This window comes from Lagopus muta, chromosome 2 (genome assembly GCF_023343835.1).
Source record: "Lagopus muta isolate bLagMut1 chromosome 2, bLagMut1 primary, whole genome shotgun sequence".
NCBI classification, from domain to species: Eukaryota; Metazoa; Chordata; class Aves; order Galliformes; family Phasianidae; genus Lagopus; species Lagopus muta.
Window position 1 is genome coordinate 3,831,864 of NC_064434.1, and position 17,277 is coordinate 3,849,140.

Below are 17,277 nucleotides of genomic sequence, written 5' to 3' on the forward strand. Positions count from 1 at the left end.
CCGGCCCCGCGGCCTCCCGGGGTTGGGGGGGGAGTGGAGGGGGGAGGTGGAGCTGAACGCGATCCAGCGGGGAGGAGAACTTGGGGGGGGGGGGGGGTGAGGGGGGTGACGTCAGAGTGACGCAAACGGGGTGTGACGTAATGTTGTCCCCCCCCCTCCCCCTCCGAGGAGCTCTGAGATGGGCGGCTGGGGGGGGGGGGCACCGCAAAGAGGTGAAGCACAGTCAGGTGAGGCGGACCCTGGGGAGCCTCCAGCTTCAACCGCTCTCTGGTTCTGTCAGGAGGCAAACGGGTGTAGAACCGCAGAATCATCATTCAGGTTGGGAAAGACCCCCAAGGTCACCCAGCCCACCCCCACCGTGCCCACTGCCCACATCCCTCAGTGCCACAGCCCCACATCGAACCCCACCAAGGATGGTGACCCCACCACCTCCCCGGGCAGCTGTGCCAATGCATCACTGCTCTATAGGAGAAGAAATGTTTCCTAACATCCAACCTGACCCTCCCCTGGCACAATGGGAGGCCATCACCTCTCATTCTATCACCATGATTTGGGAGCAGAGGCTGATCCCACCTCACCACAGCCTCCTTTCAAGAGCTGTAGGAGCAGTGAGGTCACCCCGAGCTCCTCTCCTCCAGGCTGACCCATCCCAGCCCCCTCAGCCCATCACACTTGTGCTCCATGTCCCTCACAGCCCAATGGCTGTTCTGCAGTGAAGGGCCCAAAGCTGAGCACAGTGCTCACCAGCCGTCCATCCTGCATCCCAGTGGTGCTGGCAGACGCCTTGCTTTGTGAAAAGAAATTAAGGATGTGTATCAGTCTGGAAGGTACAAGGCCAGAACACCAAGCACCCTGTAACGCCAGGCAGCCCTAAGGCTCCTCCTTGCCGTAGGATCGCCCCCTTGAAAGCATGACTTAAAATAATATTTCTAACCACAAAACTTCTGATATGGCTGCGAGGTAAGAATGCCACAAAGCCTGTCCGACTGTGAGAAGGATGGGGCTAATTCAAGGAACGGTGAAGAAACTTCTCATTGGGATTGCATTATTTCTGCCTCAACTGCTGCTGTTGACCCTATGGGTAGAAGGAAGGAGCAGCTACCTGTGCACCCAGCAGAAAAGCTTTTGGTTAAACAACTGCTGAGGAAGGCATGGCAAATCATAGAATCATAGAATGGCCTGGGTTGAAAAGGACCACAATGCTCATCCAGTTCCAACCCCCTGCTGTGTGCAGGTCACCAACCAGCAGACCAGGCTGCCCAGAGCCACATCCAGCCTGGCCTTGAATGCCTCCAGGGATGGGGCATCCACAGCCTCCTTGGGCAACCTGTGCCAGTGCCTCACCACCCTGAGTCAGTGAGTCCTGCAAGGTTTACATACTTTGAAGTAAGACTATTCAATAATCAGTATACAGATGGAAAATCCTCCTGCCTCCAAGAAGGACTTTGCACAGATGTTCAAGGGCACGTTTATTTATCAAGTAAAGTGACAGAAAGGTTTTCAAGTAGAAGAAGGGAAGAAGGGAATCAGAAGCTCAATCATGGAAACAACAGCAGGGCAAGGTTCTTCAAGACCCTAGTAGTTATCTTCTGACTACTGATGTCATGAGTTAACGTATAAATCATAGAATCATGGAATGGTTGGGGATGGAAGGGACCTTTAAGATCATCTTGTTCCATTTGCTTGTCTACATAGAAGGTGAAAAAGTAAAAGCTGCAAGGTATTTTATCTCCCGTTTTCCCCGCTGCAAAGTTTAAAACCAATTTATGGGCAGAAATGAGTCGAGATGGAAATGCCGTAATCTAGGAACCACCATCTTACAAAAACACAGGTGACATTTCAAAAAGACATGCTTAAATGTGAAATCCTGGTCAAAGGAGGAGGCTTGTTTGCCTTCAGGAACACCTTCAAACACCCACAGTACTGCTGAAAGGAGAGCGTTTGAGGGTAAACATGACTCAAGCAGTAATCATCTATAAAAGAAAAATGATAAGCTCACCACCATGAACATGACTCCATTGTAGGAATGACAAGCAGGTGGGTCCAGCCAACAGGAAGGGCCCATGCTGGGCAAATTATTGAAGTGTTACAACTAAATAAGAGTCATTAATGCAGTCAGGTTCTTTATGCCTCAGTGCTCTGCTTAGTTAGTGGCTTTGGAAACCAGCATTATCAGAAAGTTCATTTGCAAAGCTCTGTCCTCATCCACTTCTTGCTGTGGGTGGGCAGGTGCTGCTCAGCACTCAGACAACCAAGCAAACCAAGTTCAATCTGCTCCATTTTCTGTGTCTCTTAGCAGCAGCTGTTTCCCTGCAGTTCTCTCTCAGATCTCTGCACTCTACAGCTGAAGGTATTTCTGAACCAGACACAGCAACTTCACATTAAGTCTTTGCAGTCGTTCTCCTCTATAAACTCCTCCATACGCTTTCAAACTCAGGTAAGCCTTTGTTATCCATAGTGGATAATGTGCCTGATTCACATATAATTTTGTGCCCTCTAATTATGTGTAGCTAAACTGTTATGCAATCCCCAACCTGCCTGCCAAGGGGTGAAATTCATAAGAAGGAGGGAAGGGAAAAAAGCCTTATAAACATCTCTGTGGTAAGCTAATCTTATCTCAAAGCCTTTGTTCTTCAAGTTTACTCGGGGAATTAATATTGTTCATGTTTGTGCAAGATAGAAATGCTTGAAGTAAGGAGGGAAAAAGTGTGGATTGCTAGAAGTACAGCTCAACAGAAGTAAGAAAGGGTCTGGAGTTCTGGAAGCTCTTTGTATAGTTGCAGCTGCAAATAAGACTTGTGAGGATTGGCTTAGGAAAATCACAGAATAACAGAATGGCCCAATTTGAAAGGGACCTCAAGGATCACGAAGCTCCAACCCCCTGCCACACACAGGGCCACCAACCTCCACATTTCATACCAGCCCAGGCTGCCCAGGGCCCCATCCAACCTGAACACCTCCAGGGATGGACGGGGCATCACAGCCTCTCTGTGAAAAAAGAGATTCTATCAAGTTCTGCCTAAAGATGGGCATCACTGACTGCATTCGGGACTTCTGTGGCCCATCAAATCAGTGCTTGAACAAGCATGGTGTCCTGTTTGCCAGAAGCTTCTTTCCTTTATCCTACTAATTCACATGGTCACAATGTCCTCTGTGAAAGGAGGGAACATAGGTGTCCCCTGACACCTTATGCTGTCAGAAGTCACCGGCTCCCTCAGCCAGCAACAGCGTGAGAACTTTGATTTAGGAACAGGATAACCACACTGAGCCCTGCTTCTTAGGATAGAAAAGCTTGGCACAGCAGGATGCTGCTAAGACTCTGAGAAAGCGTGATATGAGATCAGGTTTAAGTCCAAATACTTTGCACAGGCTGCTCCATGCCCTCTAATCCTTCTGGATGCTCAGTAAGAACTTGTTGCGACATACAGCTTTGCACAGGAGTGTCAGGAGTGCCTGGACTGCAGCAAACCATGTCATGTTTGTGGGTTTCTGCAGTTTTGCCCAAACAAGACCCCTTTCTATAAGGATGCTCTGCTGTGACCTCCAAGAAATACACAACGTTGTCCGTGCTGCCTCCATCCTATGTTGCATCAATGTTAATCATATTGATTTGGGGAGTGTCTCTGCATGAGCCCCGCCAGATGGGACTGCCTTTCAGTAGGTGTTTGCAAACAAGAACAGACTGTTCAGGACATTTCCTTTAAGTAACCCAAGCAGACAAGGGCAGGGAGGAGTACAGCAGCAACAGCACGTGACTGAGGAACAGAACAGGAGATTGCAGCTCAGCAGTGGGCAAAAGAGGAGGAATGAAGAGACAGTGCTGGAGAAAACAGGCAGAACTAGCATACTGAGGTACCAAATGACCGTGGGAGCTGTGTGCTGCATGCAGTCATTTCTCAATGGAGGCTGTCTTTGTGGGGCTGACACGAAATGCATCCAACCCCTAGGAGCCCATTTCACAAAGATGTGCTTGGGGGTGACAGAAAGGATTTGTGGAAGTTGCATTCCCTGATATTGATATAAAATGCATAGGAATGCGTATCAAACAGTTTCTTTCCCCAGAAGGAAAAAGAAGAGGCAGAATTTCTAAGCAAGAAGCACACCAGGAGCTCTGGAGGATATGCACAGGGGAGACAGTAGGGCTCAGAGGACACAGTCCTAGGGCTGAGATCCTAAAACCCACCGAATATTTACAGTCTTGCATTCCCATCTTGCACAGAAATCTACCATTCACGTGCTTCAATTAAAAAATAATCTGCAGTGGATACTCCCATCCTATCCCAGCTCAATATACCTGGTATCACATGCATTCCCTTTCTCAGATCGCTTTAGTTTTCACTTACAGAGTCTAGCATTATCTGAGTGCTGATGCTGAGTGGGACTCTGGTGGACAGAGAGCTCCCTAACTGCACTGTATGGCCTTCAGCTTAAACAGCAAGTACATTGATAGGGTAAGTTTTCTTCTTGGAACAGCAACGCCCATCTCCTGCACAAAATCAGCCAGCAGACTCTTGTTTGTGATATGCTTGAAGCTACAGAGGGGTTTCCTGAACTGCTCTATCAGCTGGGGATGTAAATGTGAGCCTATGTACTGATAGGGCACGTGTCCAGTTTAGAAGCACAGTGTATAACTGCTCTGCAGGCAGCTAAAACACGAAGTAATGACTCTTACAGGTTCTGTTCCATGAGGATCCTCTTGACTGAACAAGGTTGGACACTGGTTTCTGCACCTGAGATCAACCAAGTGACCCATTCTACTTTGGACTTTACACATCCATGAGCTGCTGAGCTTGATGGAGAAGGGGAAACCATTTACTTGTGATATTTTTCTATACAGCAAAACCTGGCCCAGAAGCACTGTAAAACTCAACAGGTCCCAATCTGCCACCAGTAAGACTGATCTGACATCAGTAAGACTGCAAGCACTGGAAACCACATCCTAACAAAGGGAAAAGAACTCTTCACAGCTGTTCATGCACAAGAGACACTGAAAGGATGCAACACCAGAAAAGGCAGCAGAAGTTTGAAATGTGAAGGTAAGGATTAGCAAAAGATCAATTAGATACTACAGCCGTCCAGTGTCTGGGCAGTCAAGGGGAATTGCTGTGGTGGTACAATTAATAATCTTCAAGGCAAAGTAACTAAAAAACCATTCCTTTCAAATAAAAGCTAAGCCTGTGATTGTTTCCAATTGCCCACTTGTAAGCTAACACTGCTACAGGCTCCACCAAGAGCCATCTCTCCATATTGTCACTTAATTCACTGCCTGATTCCTTCTTAACAGCTGTTGCAATTAACAAAGTACTTCAGGCATCCTTCCCTCGAAGGGATGATACCAGGCTTTGTTAAGACTATAATTATTCTTTGGAGTCCATCCCTCCAGGGATGGATACGTGGCTCTGTTAACATTGGAACAGTTTGTTTCCCTTCATTTTTTTCTTTCCTGAAGCTGTACATAGGCTGGGTCTCTGCAATCAGGTGAGAGAGAACTGGGGAGCAAAGGGGTAGAGGCTGTCCAAATGTTCTCTCACCATGATTGTTGTTAAAGCTTTTGTCTGACCTATCTTAAATTGTACTGTAATGATTACACGCTTGGAGTCCTTATATTCTCTGACAAACAGCTCTTGAGCACATGGGCTGAACCAGGCAATGCTAATGGAAAGCAGAGAGAGCATGCTATAGCTTTTCTGCAAAAACTGGAACCAGGTCACTCAGTTCATGTTACCAGAGACCTGTATGACCAGCTCACTCACTTGGGTAAGCCAGGAGCCATCCTGACTTACACTTAGTGAGAACAGCCTTGACTTCATATGGTTTATGACCTTCAGATCGTAGCGGCCAACACCAATGAGTAAACTGTCAATTCTGGATACCACAAGTTCTTGTTGTTACCTAATGTGCCACAGAAGCCATAAAGAGTCACTAAGAAAGGAGGGTGAACTTCAGTTTGGTGACAGCTCAGCCACAAAGCCCATGAATAGAACAAACATCTTCCCCCTGTGGCACTGAACTGTTGTAACCTTGATGTTCATCATCCCCAACAGATCTGACGTGGGCTGTGCTTGTGCACAGGAAGGTGTCACACTGTGTTGGCAGGCGAGAGAAAATCTCCCAGTCAAAGCCATCCCCTCTGTGGATGACTGGCATTGCTGTGGCACCCAAACATGTCACAATGGATTGCTATTTCCTTGGAGGAGAGGAGATGGGAAAGATTTTTCTCGAGAACACTTTTTTGTTGTTGTTAAAAGAATGACCTCATTCTCGTGGATTTCATTAGATTTGCTTTGCCTTTTTCTTTTTTTTTCCCCCCAAAACAAGAGGCAGAGAGCTGTGCGAGCCATTGCTGCAGTGACTTGAACATCATTCACCCGGCATCGCTCCAGTTCTTGTGAGCTCATGCAGTGTGGAAACACAGGTGTCAGCCCCTCAGGTGGGTGAGCAGGAGACACGCTTCTGCTGGTGGCATCCCCCTACCTGGCTGTTCAGCACAGTGTAAGGCCACTGCCTGCAAAGCAGCATTTTCAGCTGGTTGGAGAGAGGCGAGGGTTGTGCAGCAGGTTCTCCTCCAGCACTGCAGGCATAAATCTTACAGACTGCAGTGGCTGCAGTCACATTTCTCTGTGTAAGGGGAACGTGCAGCACCCTGCACAGGAATGCTGCAGGATAAAGCCTCCAGCACGCCCTGGATGCTTTTGTCTTGTTACCTTCTACCAGTCAACATTTTGTTGTGAACACAGGGTACTAACCCTGCAAGGACCCTGTAAAGACAGCAACAAGATGTGGGATGTGTGAATGCTCTGATCTTTTACATCCATGATGCTCATTTCCACCATTACAGTAGAGGGGTTTTGCAAGAGAGGTGAGACGGTTAATGACTACAGAGACCAGGAAGCCATGCATTAATAGCAAGGTTATATATTAGGACAAACTTTTAGATATAAGAAGTCCTGGAAAAGAAAAGAAAGGGAAGGAAGCAGAGTTTCTGTCGCCAAGAGATTTAAGAGCAGGTTTGGTAAACCTCCATCAGTGACAACGCATATTTAGTGGATCTCATTTTGACACAACTGAGGAGGCTTAGAGCCTGAATACCACCATGCTTGCCACTTCTGCTGCTCTGAAGCCTTTGCAGTATAGCTCTGCCTGCATATAAACTGCCCTTACAGTTCTAAGATCATAGAATCATACAATCACAAGGTTGGAAACGACCTATAAGATCATCTAGTCCAACCGTCTCCTCATCACCATTGCCACCACCAGCACTAAAAGATGATCTGAGGGCTGGAGCATCTCTCCTATGGAGAAAGGTTGAGGGAACTGGGCTTGTTTAGCTTGGAGAAGGCTTCAGGGAGACCTCACTGAGGCCTTCCAGTACTTGAAAGGAGCGTATAAACAGGAGGGGAAATGTCTGTTTACAAGGGTGGATGGTAAAAGGACAAGGGGGAATGGTTTTAAACTGAGACAGGGGAGGTTTAGGTTGGATATGAGGAGGAAGTTTTTCCCCCAGAGGGTGGTGAGGCACTGGCACAGGTTGCCCAAGGAGGCTGTGGATGCCCCATCCCTGCAGGCATTCAAGGCCAGGCTGGATGTGGCTCTGGGCAGCCTGGGCTGCTGGTTGGTGACCTGCACACAGCAGGGGTTGGAACTGGATGAGCGTTGTGGGCCTTTGCAACCCAGGCTTGTGATTTATTTCATAATCAAGCAGTGCAGAGAAGACAGGGAATAATTTTTATCCTGAGAATATTCCCAAAAGGACATTGCTTCTAGCTTTGAAGGTTACACAGTCCTTGAGAAAACACTGCAGCCAGCTTGTAGGAATTCCAGCAGATGGATTTCTTATTTCAGGGATGGAAACAGCTCCATTTATTTCCTGCACACTTTCTTACACAGACCCATTTCTGCACTGCCTTCCTTCTTTCCGTCTAAGCAAACAAAACGGGTGGAGGATGCATCTAACACATAAGAAAGGTACTCTGAGATATGCACGCATAGGAAGAATTGTGCCCTAAGACACCCTTCATGCATGTTTGCCTGTACAGAGCTGTAATGTTTCTAAGCAATCCACCACAAGCTGATGTTTGCCCTTAAGCAGGTTTTTCACACCCCTGCAGATACACAGAGCTCACAATGAATGGGCAAGGCTTTAGTTCAAGCTGACTTTCAGTTCCCTTTTGCTGATTTTCCCAGTTTCCTCCTTACTGGCCTTGACAGCATAGGTATCTACACAGGGATGAATTTGAAGCAAGTTCTGGAAACGAAAGGCACAATTAGTGCACAGATAAGTGTCCGTTGTAAGCAGGAGCAGCATCCCAGGCAGCTCTTAGGCTTGTTTGTAGGAAGTCTTCTCCAGTTTCAGGCTGGATGGGATTCTGAGCACCTTGACCTAGATGTAGGAGGCCTTGTTCACTGCAGGGAGTTGGACTAGATGGCCTTTGAAATCTCTTCTAACTCAGTTCTATGATAAATCATGGTCTGCTTTCCTGCAGGTCTTTCTCCTACTAAGCAACGCCCAACCTGGTTGTTAAAACAAGCTTCTACAGGTCTGTGCTGAGCAGATGTTGCAATGCACTAAGGGTTAAGGAATGCATGCTGGGAAAGGTTAAGACCAGGCTATTTTAAGCAAAAATTCAAACAAAGACTCAAACCAAGTTTATCACACACAACAAAGAACCACGGACATAAAGGCCACTGGACAATTTAGTTGCCCTCCTCAACGAGGATTGATTGCAGCTTCCAGTATTCAAAGGGGGACAATAAACAGGAGGGGAATCAACTCTTTACTCGGGTAGACAGTGATAGGACAAGGAGGGATGGTTTTGAGCTCAAGGAGGGAAAGTCTAGGTTGGATGTCAGGGGGAAGTTCTTTGCTGTGAGTGGTGAGGTGCTGGAAGAGCTGCCCAGAGAGGCTGTGATGCCCCGTCCATCCCTGGAGGTGTTCAAGGCCAGGTTGGATGGGGCCCTGGGCAGCCTGGGCTGCTGTGAAATGGGGAGGTTGGTGGCCCTGCATGCAGGGGGGGTTGGAGCTTCGTGATCCTTGAGGTCTCTTCCAACCCAACCATTCTGTGATTCTGTGATTGAAGTTTTCCTGGATCTGGCCTTCCAGGGAATAGCCGGGCCGTTCAGTGGGTCATGAGCTGCTGCCAGCAGAACACGCAGTGAGATTTAAAATTCCATGAGAAATAGGAGACTCCAATGGAAAAAATCCAGACAATCCTTTCCTTATTTACAGTAAGGAAGAAAAGCCTCGAGCCTTCCACCACAAGCCTTCCACCAGAGAAGACACTCCACAGTCACAGATACACCTCTTCCTTTGTCCATTCCAACAGCACTAATTCTGATACGTTTCCAATCCAAACAGCATCCATCTCAGGCTGGCATTCATCTGCTGCCCTGCACTTTGAGACAACCATTGCAGCTGGGATGCTTTGCTAAGCTTTGTGTATGGAGAGATCCCTTGGTGCTAGGGAGGTTTGGAAGCCACAAAGGGCAAAACAGACAGCTTTGAAAGACATCTTTGTGCTACCATTTTTGTAACTTAAGTGTGCTGTCAGTGCAATGAGATATCCTCCTGAAAATGGGAAGTGACCATCTGATCTGAAAGGGGTGGAATACATGGTGCTTTTCTCTCCTTAGAGTGAAACACAGAATGATAGAATGGCCTGGGTTGCAAAGGCCCACAGTGCTCATCCAGTTCCAACCCCCTGCTGTGTGCAGGTCACCAACCAGCAGCCCAGGCTGCCCAGATTCACATCCAGCCTGGCCTTGAATGCCTGCAGGGATGGGGCATCCACAGCCTGGATCAGCCTTAGAGTGCTGATGGGTTGCAGAGTTTCTTAATGAGTGTGTCAGCACATGCACTATTTTTTCCCAGTACACATGCAGTTATCATATGAACAGGGCAATGAATACACCTCTTTGTAATCATAACCTACACGTATTGAGTAGGGAAGGCTCTGCATCACTCCAGTCCCTTCCTCACCATCACAGACAGCTGAACAGAAGCTGCAGGAGCATCAGCTCCCTTAAAGGGTCACACTTCTGCAGTGGAACAAAGCAGAGAAGGAAACAGACTTCGGTTTCATCTGCTAACATAACCAAAGTCTCTCTGTTAGGGTCTCAACACCTGGTAAAAGCTACGGTTGCAGTCTGCCAGATCTGGGATTAGGTGCACAACTGCTGAGTGCAGCCAGTGGAGGTTATATTGTGGCCCAGGGAACCACCACGTTTCACATCTTAAAATACGTAACCCTCATGAACAGACTTGAGAAAAGCCTGCTAAGTGTACATCAGTGTATTTTAAGAAATCTGCAAGAGTCTCCTGGATGTAAATCCCGCATCTCTGAAGCTCTCTGTTCAATTAACCTCAAAACTTTGACTTGAAAGCAAAGCTGAATTCTGGCAGAAAACCCTGGAGGAGGGGGGGGGGAACTTTGGGAGAGAAAAGATAAAATGCATTTAAAAATGAAATCTAAAATGGCTATCTTTGCAAAACAGAGCCATTAGCACAGCTGCAAAATCATTTGTCAAGTGCGTGCTTGATGCATCAAGAAGAGGCAGAAGCCTTTCCCACAGCCTCCCCAGCTGCTAACATGGAGCAGAGCAGCCTCCAGCGACGCGTGGAGTATCAGTGAAGATCAGCTTAAGGATTTAAAAGTAGTTCTTGCTTTTGCTTGAGGGTAATAAGGCACTGCAGTGGGAGTGGGGGAGAGGCAAAAGATTGAGGAATTCCATTTCCCATACGGTATCATTAGATAATCTTTATGATTTGGCACAATGCCCCATCCCTGCAGGCATTCAAGGCCAGGCTGGATGTGGCTCTGGGCAGCCTGGGCTGCTGGTTGGTGACCTGCACACAGCAGGGGGTTGGAACTGGATGAGCATTGTGGTCCTTTTCAACCCAGGCCATTCTATGACTCTGATTCTAAAAAGAAGAGCTTGTCAGCTCAAGCAACTTGGGAATTTTCCATACACAAAAAGAGCAATTTCAGGAGGAAAAAAAAACCAGAGTTGCCCTTGGGGATAAAAAGGGATTTCACGTACATTTTTCAATTTTCTTCTCATCCCCCATTAAGTCAAACATCAGCATTTTCTTGAACTAACCCAAAGTGTTTCAAGCCCTGTCAGTGTTAAGCTGCACGACTTCAGGCCATTGCCTGCCTGCACCGCACTTTGGGGTGTCGTACATTCAGAGCCTTTCCAAAGCAAGTGGGACAACTTCACACCTCACAAAGTATGGCTCGAGCATTTGGTCACTGAAATCCCAAAGGAAACATGAGTTTGAGAGTATCAGGAGAAGACAGCTCCATAGTGATCAATGAGTATGACAATCCAGATACGGATTTTGCCCCAAGAAGTCACTGCAGTGTTTGCAGCTGAGTCAGGAAGATGCCACATCTTCTTTTGCTCCATCCCTGGAGGTGCTCAAGGCCAGGTTGGATGGGGCCCTGGGCAGCCTGGGCTGGTATTGAATGTGGAAGTTGGTGGCACTGCCTGTGGCAGGGGGTTGGAGCTCCACGATCCTTGAGGTCCCTTCCACCCCAAACCTTTCTGTGATTCTGTGTTCTCTTCTTACTCATCCACTGTTGATGGTTGCTGGAAATGAGCACAGAGCTGCGTGAGCCTTCATCCTGACCAGCATGGCTGCATTTATTGCTTTCATGAAGCCAGTTCAGCCCCGTGTCCTGCTCTGGGGAGCTGCCTGGGCAGCATCCAGACCATGAAAACACAGCACAAAGAGTCTCAGAGCACGGTACAGTTCAGTGACCTGGAACCTTCAGCTCAGCAACCAGAAAGGAAACCTGGAAAAGTAAACTGCTTTTGTTAAAAGTACCAAAAGTAAATACTCTGGCAAGCCTACCTACTTCAAGAAAAAAGACATACATGGTACAGAAATTATCTATGTATATATATTTTTTGAGTTCTTACATTCCAGTCAGGATAAAGGCCAACCTTAAACTAGCAGAAGCAATTTCCCAGGAGGGAAACCTTTCACAGAGCTCTGCTAGCAAAAATAAAGCCCTCCACTGCACACACATCTCCCTCACCAGAGATCAGAGATGGAGCCAACCACCTGTGACAGCTATTAATCGCATCCCTTAACGCCGGCTGGGCAGGACGTGGGCATGGCTTAGAGGATGAGAAGAAAACCCTACACAAAACACTGGTTTGTGCTGATTGCAATAGGAAAAAGCATTTCAGATCCACTGTTCAGCCTTTTCAAATGGATAAATGCTTTGTTGTCGAATCTGCCAAAAAAATCCCTGGCATTTCTTGGAGATAGGAGATTCAAGTTGGTTCAGGATTGGGATTTTTTGTTTGTTTTTAACAAATAGAAAGGAAGCAATGGATGAAATGGCTTTCAGATAATTATAAAGTTAAAAGTAAATGGATTGCCCTGAGAGTGAGTGCTCCATCCCTGCAGACACCCAAGGTCAGGCTGCACAGGGCTCTGAGCTGTCTGTCCTTGTTCATCCATCGCACTGCAGGTGGAGTAGATGACCTTTAAAGGTCCCTTCCAACTCAAACCATGCTAAGATTCTAACCAAAGCAAGGCTGACCACTATTTCGTAGAATCATAGACTCATGGAATCATGGAATGGCCTGGGTTGAAAAGGCCCACAATGATCATCTACTTTTTTTGGTGGTTATGTGCAGTGTCGCCAACCACCAGGCTGCCCAGAGCCACATCCAGCCTGGCCTTTCCAGGGGTTGCAGCCTTTGGGCACTAATCAATAGCCACTTTTTGGAAGCTAAGCTTGCACTGCATAGATATCTCAGAAAACCACAGCGCAACAGAAGTTGCAGGCAGAAAATATTTTGCTAGCTGCAGAAGCTGAGTGCTTGCAACTGCGGGCTCCTGAGTGCCTAAAATAATTTGAAAGAACTGTTAAGCACCATTCACAAAAAGAGCTGTCTCTCTTAAATGCTGTAGCAGGAAAATAAACTCTGCAGAGCCTCAGAAGTGCATTTAAAGCCTTTGGGGATGCAGTGCTACAGGTGCATCAGCAGAATTGCTTCATCTGCTGCAAACTGTGCAGCATCTTCAGCAAACCAAGTCAAACTCACACACCCTGCAAAAGAACACCTCCATTGGGTTCAGTTGAGCAGAAGGGCTTTTACTGCTCAAGAAAGATGATGCACAGAGCATCTGAATTGCTCACCAGTGGTTTTAACATGCATGTCTTAAAGTTCAGATCTCTTCTTGATGAGCAATTGTGCCAGGATGGTAGACTGAGAAAGAGGCAAGAGGTTTACATGTTGTCCCGAGGGACATGGATTAGTGGGAAATGTTGCTGACAGATGGATGGTTGGACTGGATGATCTTAGAAGCCTTTTCTAATCTTGGTGATTCTATGATTATAAGATTAGTAACCATTTGACCTCCTCCAGCACCAAGAGAACCATGCAGAGGGTTCAACTGGCATGAACACAAGCTAGACAGAACTTGCAGCAAGCTGGCCTCTACACCACCCTGTCCTAAAGGTTCAGCTGAATTCCAAGGCCTCCCTGATAAGGCCCAGCTGGGTAACACTGCCTTTGGCTATGGAGGTTGCCAAATTGTGAGAAAGAACACAGAGCCCTGCAAGATAAGAAAGAAAAACTGAGGACAGAGTGTGATAGGTAGCAGCTCAAAGGTCTGAAAGGAGAAAACTCAACAACAGAGTGGCAAAAGATCCTAAAAGGGCAAAAGCTGGGCCCCATGAGCTCAAGAAGGCAGCTTAGTAGCATGGTGATCCACCCAACTGTTGCCTGTGGGCAATAAATACAACGTTGGGTGTCTTTTTCAGTGGTCTGCATAATCTTGTGCCACACTAGTCCTTGCTATCTTTTATGTACAAGAAATGCTCCAGGAGAAGCTGTGGGTGCCCCATTCCTGCAGTGCCCAAAGGCATGGATGGGGCTTGGGGACAGCAGGGGCTGTGGGAGGTATCCCTACCCATGGCAGGGTTGGGGCTGGGTGGGCTTATAGCTCCCTGCTAACCCAAACCATTCTAGGATTCTGATTCTATGAGAGGCAGCAGGTTACAAACTATTAAGAAGCTTGTGTGTTTTTAAAACCCAGATAGGATGAAAAAATACAAGTGTAAGAGCCTGCAAACAGGAAAAGCCAGTCTTAAGTCGAGAAACTTACTAACAAAGGAATATTGGAAATACAAGCTAAGAGAGCGGGACACGTTCCCACAAGCTCTGCCTCCCTGAGCCCCGATGACAGGGAAGGGAGAATCATATCTGGGCTGGAGGCAACATTCTTGTTGGAAAAAAGGGCAGGGAGCTGAAGAAAGGATGAGAGGGCTTTGTGAAAGTCAGTGAAAGCTGATGGTAACTCAGGAAGGAGGATCCCAGTCGTGTTATGACACAGCTCCTCTTCTTCTCCCACACAGGAGCAGAATTGAAGGTTTGAAGGATGGTCATCAATTTGAGAGCAGCCCACCTTTAAGTGATCCTATTCTTTAGCAGTTAATCTTATTTCTTCGCAGCCAGAACTGATCTACAACAGCAATTGTAAAGGCGCAGTGCAAGCTCAAGCAATGGCAGCATACAGGCCATAGCAATCTCCTAAGAGGGAAGAATTCTTACAATACAGTAAGGTGGCAAACTCTGAACTGTCTTTTGCACAGCATGAGTGCACAACACTACCAAAATGACCAGAGCAGGGACCAGGGCTGCTGGGAACAACTGCTGTCATGAGTCTCCAGCAACAGAGCCACGCATACTCTTACAAGCAGCACGACATCAGGGAGCTGATGGCTCAAGAAAACTCCCTAATTCTCCCTGATTTATTTCATACTACCTTCTTCTTCCTTTCCTTTTCCATGCAGCATCCACAAGTGCTCACAGAGTGATTTAGATTGGACGGGTCCTTAAAGATCATCTTGTTCCAACCTCCCTGTTACAGACAGGGCTGCTCCCCACCAGCTCAGGCTGCCCAGTATCCCAGCCAGCCTGGCTTTCAGCACCTCCAGGGATGGGGCACCTCAGCCTCTCTGGGCAGTGCTGCCAGGGCCTCACTTCCCTCCGAGTAAAGGATTTCTTCCTAACACCTAACCTAAATCTCCCCTCTTTTAGCTTAAAGCTATTCCCCCTCAAGATCACAGACTCAACCAGGGCATGTTTGCTGCAGCCCAGGCTGCCTCTGATTTTAAGGTCTTCAATAATCTCCTCCACATTAGTGGAGCACCAGCTCCAGCAGTTCTTCACCTCTCGTGGGTCTGTCCAGTACCTGAACCAGAAAGTTATTGTCAGTGGAGTCTCCTTCATTGCTTGCAGGCTGCTACGTTGTTTTTCCAGCAGATGCCCAAGTGGTTCAACTCTCCCAACAGGATGAAAGCCTGCAAGCATGAAACCTCTTGCAGCTGAAGCAAGAAGACCTCATTAGCAGGTTTCCCTTGATCAGAGGAGCTGTCCTTCATTGCTCCAGTCCAATAACCAAGACCCTTCACCTTTTTTTTTAGCAGCACTGCTTGTGACTGGTTCTCAGTTGCACCTTCTTAACATGGTTGCCCCTTTTTGTTTTTGAAACCACTACCCATACCTTCTCCTCCCAGCTCCACAGCTTTGTATTTGCTGGCTACGAGGACTGCAGGGACAAATGGGAGAGGCTTTCTCCATCTGCTCCAAGCAGAGACAAGCTTCCAGTCCCCCTCATCCTGTATGTTTGCTGTCAGGTTGGAAGCCTTATCTATTTCCCCTTGCCAGGACTTAGTGCTGTTGGCCTGCCTGTGCCACTGTGTAATACCAAGCATCACTCTGACTGCTGGGTTCATCTCAGCCTTGGTGACTTCCTCTTGCATCCTGCTCAGCTGCTCATCTTGTTCAGAGCTCCTTGCAGGAGCCTCAAGCTGGATCTCTGTGCCTACGTGCCTCCTGGAGCCACAAGTGAGCTAGCTGTAGACATGCTGTCCTCTTGCTTTGCTGCTCTGCGCATTGCCCACAGAATATGGTATTTCAGTAGACCTGCTGTCTTTAGTCCTGTTGACAATGGTGCAGATGGCTTTCAGTAAAGTGCTGGGCAAGGTAGTAGCTCCACCTGGGCTCCATTTCTTGCTCCAGCCTCCAATCAGAGCCCAGAAGCTGCTTCTGCTCAAAAGTGGCAGGACCAGGGCTTTGATCTTCCAACCCTATGCCTTAAAAAGCAGTCATCCTTCCAACCTGCATAGGGGTCCCATTGACAGAGGCTTAGATGACATCTCACCTACCCACAAGGAGTTTTCATCTTACAGATCTTTGTGACTTAATTGCTAAAAGCATCATCAGAAAGTTTGCCACCACAGCTGGCGATCGAGGCTGCAAAGCTTTCTCCTTCTGGCTGGCTTATTTATCATCCACAGCTGTTTCTCCCAGTAAGTGTGCTGTGTGGCATCACAAGCAGCTGGGTTAACACGAGTGAGGAGGGGAAAAAAATGTAGAGAACAACATGTTAATGTAACATTACCAAACATCTTCCAGCTGTGGGCAACACAACATGAGCTGTATAAATAGAAGGGTCTTTTCTAGACCTACAGAAGAAAATCTTTTTCTCTAAAATACGTAGCATCGGAGTACAGCAATCAGACCCATGAATAGGCTGAGTGCCTTGTATCGTTCATCCTATTTTCATACCTATAGAGCATCTTTAAGACTGACACGACATGCATTTTAATACAGCACATCAGTCATTTCGTGGACACTTCATCCCTATGACAACCCATCATTCACAGAGCAACAGCTCTCCTGTTGCACTGCAACAGTAAAACCTTCAGCAGTTACAGCAGTGCCTCGCCAGCCCAGTATGACCCACGATGCTTAAGGTTGTCTCAGAGGTACCAGCAATGCTCTTACAACAGATAACCAAATCATCATCATCTCCACCTCTGAAAGGTGAATGCCATAGTTGTGTCCTGACGTTCACACAGCAGTAGAAAGGGAGAAGCATCTCAGAGTCATGTCCAGGGGATGACAGTGGTTCTTTCTCATTGTTTGCTTCCACTGCTTGGGGGACAACTGGCAGCTTGGAAGACAGCCCTGCGATGGCTCTAAACAAAAGCATTTGGCTTTTCATGGATGCTTATGGGCACAGTCTGCTGACTTATAACACCCTCAAGATCCATTCATGCCACAGCACGCACAAGACACGGGGATTTGGATGTTGCACAAACACCACTAACCATAGGTGCCCAGGATTTAATGAGGTGAACTCACACACAGTCCGTTCACAGAGGTTAACAGATATTAGGAAATGTTTCACAGTGAGGCAGTGGCACTGCTGCCCAGAGAGCTGTGGGTGCCCCATCCCTGCAGCAC

The 17,277-nt window shown here is 47.5% G+C and overlaps 1 long non-coding RNA gene across 2 annotated transcripts; it reads left to right on the forward strand.

The window, feature by feature from the left end:
• Positions 1 to 2,297: 2,297 nt before the first annotated feature.
• On the forward strand, positions 2,298 to 15,956 carry LOC125689837 (uncharacterized). Of its 2 annotated transcripts, XR_007375423.1 has the most exons (4): positions 2,298 to 2,437; positions 4,675 to 5,036; positions 6,319 to 6,430; positions 14,379 to 15,956. It is a non-coding gene; the product is annotated as an uncharacterized LOC125689837 (long non-coding RNA). The 2 variants fall into 2 exon arrangements; XR_007375422.1 differs by lacking the exon at positions 2,298 to 2,437 and having other exon boundaries at positions 4,188 to 5,036.
• Positions 15,957 to 17,277: the final 1,321 nt, after the last annotated feature.